Below are 12,108 nucleotides of genomic sequence, written 5' to 3'. Positions count from 1 at the left end.
CCAGCTGGTTAAACAGACAGCTGGTTGATTTGACATTTCCAGCTGGTTAGTTAGACAGCTGGTTGAGTTGACATTTCCAGCTGGTTAGACAGACAGCTGGTTGAGGTGACATTTCCAGCAGGTTAGTTAGACAGACAGCTGGTTGAGTTGACATTTCCAGCTGGTTAAACAGACAGCTGGTTGAGTGGACATTTCCAGCAGGTTAAACAGACAGACAGCTGGTTGAGTTGACATTTCCAGCTGGTTAAACAGACAGACAGCTGGTTGAGGTGACATTTCCAGCAGGTTAGTTAGACAGACAGCTGGTTGAGTTAACATTTCCAGCTGGTTAAACAGACAGCTGGTTGAGTTGACATTTCCAGCTGGTTAAACAGACAGCTGGTTGAGTTGACATTTCCAGCAGGTTAAACAGACAGCTGGTTGAGTTTACATTTCCAGCTGGTTAAACAGACAGCTGGTTGAGTTGACGTTTCCAGCTGGTTAAACAGACAGCTGGTTGAGTTGACATTTCCAGCTGATTAAACAGACAGCTGGTTGATTTGACATTTCCAGCAGGTTAGTTAAACAGACAGCTGGTTGAGTTGACATTTCCAGCTGGTTAGACAGACAGACAGCTGGTTGAGTTGACATTTCCAGCTGGTTAAACTGACAAATACCTTGTTGAGTTGACATTTCCAGCTGGTTAAACAGACAGCTGGTTGAGTTGACATTTCCAGCTGGTTAAACAGACAGCTGGTTGAGTTGACATTTCCAGCAGGTTAGTTAAACAGACAGCTGGTTGAGTTGACATTTCCAGCTGGTTAAACAGACAAATACCTTGTTGAGTTGACATTTCCAGCTGGTTAAACAGACAGCTGGTTGAGTTGACATTTCCAGCTGGTTAAACAGACAGCTGGTTGAGTTGACGTTTCCAGCTGGTTAAACAGACTGCTAGTTGAGTTGACATTTCCAGCTGGTTAGACAGACAGACAGCTGGTTGAGTTGACATTTCCAGCAGGTTAGTTAAACAGACAGCTGGTTGAGTTGACATTTCCAGCTGGTTAGACAGACAGACAGCTGGTTGAGTTGACATTTCCAGCAGGTTAGTTAAACAGACAGCTGGTTTAGTTGACATTTCCAGCTGGTTAAACATACAGCTGGTTGAGTTGACATTCCCAGCAGGTTAGTTAAACAGACAGCTGGTTGAGTTGACATTTCTAGCTGGTTAGACAGACTGCTGTTTGAGTTGACATTTCAAGCTAGTTACACAGACAACTTGTTGAGTTGACATTTCCAGCTGGTTAGTTAGACAGCTGGTTGAGTTGACATTTCCAGCTGTTTAGACAGACAGCTGGTTGAGGTGACATTTCCAGCTGGTTAAACAGACAGACAGCTGGTTGAGTTGCAATTTCCAGCAGGTTAGACAGACAGCTGGTTGAGTTGACGTTTCCAGCTGGTTAAAAAGACAGCTGGTTGAGTTGACATTTCCAGCTGGTTAAACAGACAGCTGGTTGAGTTGACATTTCCAGCAGGTTAAACAGACAGCTGGTTGAGTTGACATTTCAAGCAGGTTAAACAGACAGCTGGTTGAGTTGACATTTCCAGCTGGTTAAACAGACAGACAGCTGGTTGAGTTGCAATTTCCAGCAGGTTAGACAGACAGCTGGTTGAGTTAACATTTCCAGCTGGTTAAACAGACAGCTGGTTAAGTTGACATTTCCAGCAGGTTAAACAGACAGCTGGTTGAGTTGACATTTCCAGCTGGTTAAACAGACAGCTGGTTGAGTTGACATTTCCAGCTGGTTAAACAGACAGCTGAATGAGTTGACATTTCCAGCTGGTTAAACAGACAGCTGGTTGAGTTGACGTTTCCAGCTGGTTAAACAGACAAATAGCTTGTTGAGTTGACATTTCCAGCTGGTTAAACAGACAGCTGGTTGAGTTGACATTTCCAGCAGGTTAGTTAAACAGACAGCTGGTTTAGTTGACATTTCCAGCTGGTTAAACAGACAGCTGGTTGAGTTGACATTTCCAGCAGGTTAGTTAAACAGACAGCTGGTTTAGTTGACATTTCCAGCTGGTTAAACATACAGCTGGTTGAGTTGACATTTCCAGCAGGTTAGTTAAACAGACAGCTGGTTGAGTTGACATTTCTAGCTGGTTAGACAGACTGCTGTTTGAGTTGACATTTCCAGCTAGTTACACAGACAACTTGTTGAGTTGACATTTCCAGCTGGTTAGTTAGACAGCTGGTTGAGTTGACATTTCCAGCTGTTTAGACAGACAGCTGGTTGAGGTGACATTTCCAGCAGGTTAGACAGACAGACAGCTGGTTGAGTTGACATTTCCAGCTGGTTAAACAGAAAGATACCTTGTTGAGTTGACATTTCCAGCTGGTTAAACAGACAGCTGGTTGAGTTGACATTTCCAGCTGGTTAAACAGACAGCTGGTTGAGTTGACATTTCCAGCAGGTTAGTTCAACAGACAGCTGGTTGAGTTTACATTTCCAGCTGGTTAAACAGACAGCTGGTTGATTTGACATTTCCAGCTGGTTAGTTAGACAGCTGATTGAGTTGACATTTCCAGCTGGTTAGACAGACAGCTGGTTGAGGTGACATTTCCAGCTAGTTACACAGACAACTTGTTGAGTTGACATTTCCAGCTGGTTTGTTAGACAGCTGGTTGAGTTGACATTTCCAGCTGTTTAGACAGACAGCTGGTTGAGGTGACATTTCCAGCAGGTTAGACAGACAGACAGCTGGTTGAGTTGACATTTCCAGCTGGTTAAACAGACAGATACCTTGTTGAGTTGACATTTCCAGCTGGTTAAACAGACAGCTGGTTGAGTTGACATTTCCAGCTGGTTAAACAGACAGCTGGTTGATTTGACATTTCCAGCTGGTTAGTTAGACAGCTGGTTGAGTTGACATTTCCAGCTGGTTAGACAGACAGCTGGTTGAGGTATCATTTCCAGCAGGTTAGTTAGACAGACAGCTGGTTGAGTTGACATTTCCAGCTGGTTAAACAGAAAGTTGGTTGAGTTGACATTTCCAGCTGGTTAAACAGACAGACAGCTGGTTGAGTTGACATTTCCAGCTGGTTAAACAGACAGCTGGTTGAGATGACATTTCCAGCTGGTTAAACAGAGAGCTGGTTGAGTTGACATTTCAAGCAGGTTAAACAGACAGCTGGTTGAGTTGACATTTCCAGCTGGTTAAACAGACAGACAGCTGGTTGAGTTGCAATTTCCAGCAGGTTAGACAGACAGCTGGTTGAGTTGACGTTTCCAGCTGGTTAAAAAGACAGCTGGTTGAGTTGACATTTCCAGCTGGTTAAACAGACAGCTGGTTGAGTTGACATTTCCAGCAGGTTAGTTAAACAGACAGCTGGTTGAGTTGACATTTCCAGCTGGTTAGACAGACAGACAGCTGGTTGAGTTGACATTTCCAGCTGGTTAAACAGACAGCTGGTTGAGTTGACATTTCCAGCTGGTTAAACAGACAGCTGGTTGAGTTGACATTTCCAGCAGGTTAGTTAAACAGACAGCTGGTTGAGTTGACATTTCCAGCTGGTTAAACAGACAGCTGGTTGAGTTGACATTTCCAGCTGGTTAAACAGACAGCTGGTTGAGTTGACATTTCCTGCTGGTTAAACAGACAGCTGGTTGAGTTGACGTTTCCAGCTGGTTAAACAGACTGCTGGTTGAGTTGACATTTCCAGCTGGTTAGACAGACAGACAGCTGGTTGAGTTGACATTTCCAGCTGGTTAAACAGACAAATACCTTGTTGAGTTGACATTTCCAGCTGGTTAAACAGACAGCTGGTTGAGTTGACATTTCCAGCAGGTTAGTTAAACAGACAGCTGGTTTAGTTGACATTTCCAGCTGGTTAAACATACAGCTGGTTGAGTTGACATTTCCAGCAGGTTAGTTAAACAGACAGCTGGTTGAGTTGACATTTCTAGCTGGTTAGACAGACTGCTGTTTGAGTTGACATTTCCAGCTAGTTACACAGACAACTTGTTGAGTTGATATTTCCAGCTGGTTTGTTAGACAGCTGGTTGAGTTGACATTTCCAGCTGTTTAGACAGACAGCTGGTTGAGGTGACATTTCCAGCAGGTTAGACAGACAGACAGCTGGTTGAGTTGACATTTCCAGCTGGTTAAACAGACAGATACCTTGTTGAGTTGACATTTCCAGCTGGTTAAACAGACAGCTGGTTGAGTTGACATTTCCAGCTGGTTAAACAGACAGCTGGTTGATTTGACATTTCCAGCTGGTTAGTTAGACAGCTGGTTGAGTTGACATTTCCAGCTGGTTAGACAGACAGCTGGTTGAGGTATCATTTCCAGCAGGTTAGTTAGACAGACAGCTGGTTGAGTTGACATTTCCAGCTGGTTAAACAGAAAGTTGGTTGAGTTGACATTTCCAGCTGGTTAAACAGACAGCTGGTTGAGATGACATTTCCAGCTGGTTAAACAGAGAGCTGGTTGAGTTGACATTTCAAGCAGGTTAAACAGACAGCTGGTTGAGTTGACATTTCCAGCTGGTTAAACAGACAGACAGCTGGTTGAGTTGCAATTTCCAGCAGGTTAGACAGACAGCTGGTTGAGTTGACGTTTCCAGCTGGTTAAAAAGACAGCTGGTTGAGTTGACATTTCCAGCTGGTTAGACAGACAGACAGCTGGTTGAGTTGACATTTCCAGCTGATTAAACAGACAGCTGGTTGATTTGACATTTCCAGCAGGTTAGTTAAACAGTCAGCTGGTTGAGTTGACATTTCCAGCTGGTTAGACAGACAGACAGCTGGTTGAGTTGACATTTCCAGCTGGTTAAACTGACAAATACCTTGTTGAGTTGACATTTCCAGCTGGTTAAACAGACAGCTGGTTGAGTTGACATTTCCAGCTGGTTAAACAGACAGCTGGTTGAGTTGACATTTCCAGCAGGTTAGTTCAACAGACAGCTGGTTGAGTTTACATTTCCAGCTGGTTAAACAGACAGCTGGTTGATTTGACATTTCCAGCTGGTTAGTTAGACAGCTGGTTGAGTTGACATTTCCAGCTGGTTAGACAGACAGCTGGTTGAGGTGACATTTCCAGCAGGTTAGTTAGACAGACAGCTGGTTGAGTTGACATTTCCAGCTGGTTAAACAGACAGCTGGTTGAGTGGACATTTCCAGCAGGTTAAACAGACAGACAGCTGGTTGAGTTGACATTTCCAGCTGGTTAAACAGACAGACAGCTGGTTGAGGTGACATTTCCAGCAGGTTAGTTAGACAGACAGCTGGTTGAGTTAACATTTCCAGCTGGTTAAACAGACAGCTGGTTGAGTTGACATTTCCAGCTGGTTAAACAGACAGCTGGTTGAGTTGACATTTCCAGCAGGTTAAACAGACAGCTGGTTGAGTTTACATTTCCAGCTGGTTAAACAGACAGCTGGTTGAGTTGACGTTTCCAGCTGGTTAAACAGACAGCTGGTTGAGTTGACATTTCCAGCTGATTAAACAGACAGCTGGTTGATTTGACATTTCCAGCAGGTTAGTTAAACAGACAGCTGGTTGAGTTGACATTTCCAGCTGGTTAGACAGACAGACAGCTGGTTGAGTTGACATTTCCAGCTGGTTAAACTGACAAATACCTTGTTGAGTTGACATTTCCAGCTGGTTAAACAGACAGCTGGTTGAGTTGACATTTCCAGCTGGTTAAACAGACAGCTGGTTGAGTTGACATTTCCAGCAGGTTAGTTAAACAGACAGCTGGTTGAGTTGACATTTCCAGCTGGTTAAACAGACAAATACCTTGTTGAGTTGACATTTCCAGCTGGTTAAACAGACAGCTGGTTGAGTTGACATTTCCAGCTGGTTAAACAGACAGCTGGTTGAGTTGACGTTTCCAGCTGGTTAAACAGACTGCTAGTTGAGTTGACATTTCCAGCTGGTTAGACAGACAGACAGCTGGTTGAGTTGACATTTCCAGCAGGTTAGTTAAACAGACAGCTGGTTGAGTTGACATTTCCAGCTGGTTAGACAGACAGACAGCTGGTTGAGTTGACATTTCCAGCAGGTTAGTTAAACAGACAGCTGGTTTAGTTGACATTTCCAGCTGGTTAAACATACAGCTGGTTGAGTTGACATTCCCAGCAGGTTAGTTAAACAGACAGCTGGTTGAGTTGACATTTCTAGCTGGTTAGACAGACTGCTGTTTGAGTTGACATTTCAAGCTAGTTACACAGACAACTTGTTGAGTTGACATTTCCAGCTGGTTAGTTAGACAGCTGGTTGAGTTGACATTTCCAGCTGTTTAGACAGACAGCTGGTTGAGGTGACATTTCCAGCTGGTTAAACAGACAGACAGCTGGTTGAGTTGCAATTTCCAGCAGGTTAGACAGACAGCTGGTTGAGTTGACGTTTCCAGCTGGTTAAAAAGACAGCTGGTTGAGTTGACATTTCCAGCTGGTTAAACAGACAGCTGGTTGAGTTGACATTTCCAGCAGGTTAAACAGACAGCTGGTTGAGTTGACATTTCAAGCAGGTTAAACAGACAGCTGGTTGAGTTGACATTTCCAGCTGGTTAAACAGACAGACAGCTGGTTGAGTTGCAATTTCCAGCAGGTTAGACAGACAGCTGGTTGAGTTAACATTTCCAGCTGGTTAAACAGACAGCTGGTTAAGTTGACATTTCCAGCAGGTTAAACAGACAGCTGGTTGAGTTGACATTTCCAGCTGGTTAAACAGACAGCTGGTTGAGTTGACATTTCCAGCTGGTTAAACAGACAGCTGAATGAGTTGACATTTCCAGCTGGTTAAACAGACAGCTGGTTGAGTTGACGTTTCCAGCTGGTTAAACAGACAAATAGCTTGTTGAGTTGACATTTCCAGCTGGTTAAACAGACAGCTGGTTGAGTTGACATTTCCAGCAGGTTAGTTAAACAGACAGCTGGTTTAGTTGACATTTCCAGCTGGTTAAACAGACAGCTGGTTGAGTTGACATTTCCAGCAGGTTAGTTAAACAGACAGCTGGTTTAGTTGAAATTTCCAGCTGGTTAAACATACAGCTGGTTGAGTTGACATTTCCAGCAGGTTAGTTAAACAGACAGCTGGTTTAGTTGACATTTCTAGCTGGTTAGACAGACTGCTGTTTGAGTTGACATTTCCAGCTAGTTACACAGACAACTTGTTGAGTTGACATTTCCAGCTGGTTAGTTAGACAGCTGGTTGAGTTGACATTTCCAGCTGTTTAGACAGACAGCTGGTTGAGGTGACATTTCCAGCAGGTTAGACAGACAGACAGCTGGTTGAGTTGACATTTCCAGCTGGTTAAACAGAAAGATACCTTGTTGAGTTGACATTTCCAGCTGGTTAAACAGACAGCTGGTTGAGTTGACATTTCCAGCTGGTTAAACAGACAGCTGGTTGAGTTGACATTTCCAGCAGGTTAGTTCAACAGACAGCTGGTTGAGTTTACATTTCCAGCTGGTTAAACAGACAGCTGGTTGATTTGACATTTCCAGCTGGTTAGTTAGACAGCTGGTTGAGTTGACATTTCCAGCTGGTTAGACAGACAGCTGGTTGAGGTGACATTTCCAGCTAGTTACACAGACAACTTGTTGAGTTGACATTTCCAGCTGGTTTGTTAGACAGCTGGTTGAGTTGACATTTCCAGCTGTTTAGACAGACAGCTGGTTGAGGTGACATTTCCAGCAGGTTAGACAGACAGACAGCTGGTTGAGTTGACATTTCCAGCTGGTTAAACAGACAGATACCTTGTTGAGTTGACATTTCCAGCTGGTTAAACAGACAGCTGGTTGAGTTGACATTTCCAGCTGGTTAAACAGACAGCTGGTTGATTTGACATTTCCAGCTGGTTAGTTAGACAGCTGGTTGAGTTGACATTTCCAGCTGGTTAGACAGACAGCTGGTTGAGGTATCATTTCCAGCAGGTTAGTTAGACAGACAGCTGGTTGAGTTGACATTTCCAGCTGGTTAAACAGAAAGTTGGTTGAGTTGACATTTCCAGCTGGTTAAACAGACAGACAGCTGGTTGAGTTGACATTTCCAGCTGGTTAAACAGACAGCTGGTTGAGATGACATTTCCAGCTGGTTAAACAGAGAGCTGGTTGAGTTGACATTTCAAGCAGGTTAAACAGACAGCTGGTTGAGTTGACATTTCCAGCTGGTTAAACAGACAGACAGCTGGTTGAGTTGCAATTTCCAGCAGGTTAGACAGACAGCTGGTTGAGTTGACGTTTCCAGCTGGTTAAAAAGACAGCTGGTTGAGTTGACATTTCCAGCTGGTTAGACAGACAGACAGCTGGTTGAGTTGACATTTCCAGCTGATTAAACAGACAGCTGGTTGATTTGACATTTCCAGCAGGTTAGTTAAACAGTCAGCTGGTTGAGTTGACATTTCCAGCTGGTTAGACAGACAGACAGCTGGTTGAGTTGACATTTCCAGCTGGTTAAACTGACAAATACCTTGTTGAGTTGACATTTCCAGCTGGTTAAACAGACAGCTGGTTGAGTTGACATTTCCAGCTGGTTAAACAGACAGCTGGTTGAGTTGACATTTCCAGCAGGTTAGTTAAACAGACAGCTGGTTGAGTTGACATTTCCAGCTGGTTAAACAGACAGCTGGTTGAGTTGACATTTCCAGCTGGTTAAACAGACAGCTGGTTGAGTTGACATTTCCAGCTGGTTAAACAGACAGCTGGTTGAGTTGACGTTTCCAGCTGGTTAAACAGACTGCTAGTTGAGTTGACATTTCCAGCTGGTTAGACACAGACAGCTGGTTGAGTTGACATTTCCAGCAGGTTAGTTAAACAGACAGCTGGTTTAGTTGACATTTCCAGCTGGTTAAACATACAGCTGGTTGAGTTGACATTCCCAGCAGGTTAGTTAAACAGACAGCTGGTTGAGTTGACATTTCTAGCTGGTTAGACAGACTGCTGTTTGAGTTGACATTTCAAGCTAGTTACACAGACAACTTGTTGAGTTGACATTTCCAGCTGGTTAGTTAGACAGCTGGTTGAGTTGACATTTCCAGCTGTTTAGACAGACAGCTGGTTGAGGTGACATTTCCAGCTGGTTAAACAGACAGACAGCTGGTTGAGTTGCAATTTCCAGCAGGTTAGACAGACAGCTGGTTGAGTTGACGTTTCCAGCTGGTTAAAAAGACAGCTGGTTGAGTTGACATTTCCAGCTGGTTAAACAGACAGCTGGTTGAGTTGACATTTCCAGCAGGTTAAACAGACAGCTGGTTGAGTTGACATTTCAAGCAGGTTAAACAGACAGCTGGTTGAGTTGACATTTCCAGCTGGTTAAACAGACAGACAGCTGGTTGAGTTGCAATTTCCAGCAGGTTAGACAGACAGCTGGTTGAGTTAACATTTCCAGCTGGTTAAACAGACAGCTGGTTAAGTTGACATTTCCAGCAGGTTAAACAGACAGCTGGTTGAGTTGACATTTCCAGCTGGTTAAACAGACAGCTGGTTGAGTTGACATTTCCAGCTGGTTAAACAGACAGCTGAATGAGTTGACATTTCCAGCTGGTTAAACAGACAGCTGGTTGAGTTGACGTTTCCAGCTGGTTAAACAGACAAATAGCTTGTTGAGTTGACATTTCCAGCTGGTTAAACAGACAGCTGGTTGAGTTGACATTTCCAGCAGGTTAGTTCAACAGACAGCTGGTTGAGTTTACATTTCCAGCTGGTTAAACAGACAGCTGGTTGATTTGACATTTCCAGCTGGTTAGTTAGACAGCTGGTTGAGTTGACATTTCCAGCTGGTTAGACAGACAGCTGGTTGAGGTGACATTTCCAGCTAGTTACACAGACAACTTGTTGAGTTGACATTTCCAGCTGGTTTGTTAGACAGCTGGTTGAGTTGACATTTCCAGCTGTTTAGACAGACAGCTGGTTGAGGTGACATTTCCAGCAGGTTAGACAGACAGACAGCTGGTTGAGTTGACATTTCCAGCTGGTTAAACAGACAGATACCTTGTTGAGTTGACATTTCCAGCTGGTTAAACAGACAGCTGGTTGAGTTGACATTTCCAGCTGGTTAAACAGACAGCTGGTTGATTTGACATTTCCAGCTGGTTAGTTAGACAGCTGGTTGAGTTGACATTTCCAGCTGGTTAGACAGACAGCTGGTTGAGGTATCATTTCCAGCAGGTTAGTTAGACAGACAGCTGGTTGAGTTGACATTTCCAGCTGGTTAAACAGAAAGTTGGTTGAGTTGACATTTCCAGCTGGTTAAACAGACAGACAGCTGGTTGAGTTGACATTTCCAGCTGGTTAAACAGACAGCTGGTTGAGATGACATTTCCAGCTGGTTAAACAGAGAGCTGGTTGAGTTGACATTTCAAGCAGGTTAAACAGACAGCTGGTTGAGTTGACATTTCCAGCTGGTTAAACAGACAGACAGCTGGTTGAGTTGCAATTTCCAGCAGGTTAGACAGACAGCTGGTTGAGTTGACGTTTCCAGCTGGTTAAAAAGACAGCTGGTTGAGTTGACATTTCCAGCTGGTTAGACAGACAGACAGCTGGTTGAGTTGACATTTCCAGCTGATTAAACAGACAGCTGGTTGATTTGACATTTCCAGCAGGTTAGTTAAACAGTCAGCTGGTTGAGTTGACATTTCCAGCTGGTTAGACAGACAGACAGCTGGTTGAGTTGACATTTCCAGCTGGTTAAACTGACAAATACCTTGTTGAGTTGACATTTCCAGCTGGTTAAACAGACAGCTGGTTGAGTTGACATTTCCAGCTGGTTAAACAGACAGCTGGTTGAGTTGACATTTCCAGCAGGTTAGTTAAACAGACAGCTGGTTGAGTTGACATTTCCAGCTGGTTAAACAGACAGCTGGTTGAGTTGACATTTCCAGCTGGTTAAACAGACAGCTGGTTGAGTTGACATTTCCAGCTGGTTAAACAGACAGCTGGTTGAGTTGACGTTTCCAGCTGGTTAAACAGACTGCTAGTTGAGTTGACATTTCCAGCTGGTTAGACACAGACAGCTGGTTGAGTTGACATTTCCAGCAGGTTAGTTAAACAGACAGCTGGTTTAGTTGACATTTCCAGCTGGTTAAACATACAGCTGGTTGAGTTGACATTCCCAGCAGGTTAGTTAAACAGACAGCTGGTTGAGTTGACATTTCTAGCTGGTTAGACAGACTGCTGTTTGAGTTGACATTTCAAGCTAGTTACACAGACAACTTGTTGAGTTGACATTTCCAGCTGGTTAGTTAGACAGCTGGTTGAGTTGACATTTCCAGCTGTTTAGACAGACAGCTGGTTGAGGTGACATTTCCAGCTGGTTAAACAGACAGACAGCTGGTTGAGTTGCAATTTCCAGCAGGTTAGACAGACAGCTGGTTGAGTTGACGTTTCCAGCTGGTTAAAAAGACAGCTGGTTGAGTTGACATTTCCAGCTGGTTAAACAGACAGCTGGTTGAGTTGACATTTCCAGCAGGTTAAACAGACAGCTGGTTGAGTTGACATTTCAAGCAGGTTAAACAGACAGCTGGTTGAGTTGACATTTCCAGCTGGTTAAACAGACAGACAGCTGGTTGAGTTGCAATTTCCAGCAGGTTAGACAGACAGCTGGTTGAGTTAACATTTCCAGCTGGTTAAACAGACAGCTGGTTAAGTTGACATTTCCAGCAGGTTAAACAGACAGCTGGTTGAGTTGACATTTCCAGCTGGTTAAACAGACAGCTGGTTGAGTTGACATTTCCAGCTGGTTAAACAGACAGCTGAATGAGTTGACATTTCCAGCTGGTTAAACAGACAGCTGGTTGAGTTGACGTTTCCAGCTGGTTAAACAGACAAATAGCTTGTTGAGTTGACATTTCCAGCTGGTTAAACAGACAGCTGGTTGAGTTGACATTTCCAGCAGGTTAGTTAAACAGACAGCTGGTTTAGTTGACATTTCCAGCTGGTTAAACAGACAGCTGGTTGAGTTGACATTTCCAGCAGGTTAGTTAAACAGACAGCTGGTTTAGTTGAAATTTCCAGCTGGTTAAACATACAGCTGGTTGAGTTGACATTTCCAGCAGGTTAGTTAAACAGACAGCTGGTTTAGTTGACATTTCTAGCTGGTTAGACAGACTGCTGTTTGAGTTGAC

The sequence above is a fragment of the Salmo salar genome, unplaced genomic scaffold (genome assembly GCF_965601325.2).
Source record: "Salmo salar unplaced genomic scaffold, fSalSal1 ptg000071l, whole genome shotgun sequence".
NCBI classification, from domain to species: Eukaryota; Metazoa; Chordata; class Actinopteri; order Salmoniformes; family Salmonidae; genus Salmo; species Salmo salar.
This window is presented reverse-complemented; position numbering follows the sequence as displayed.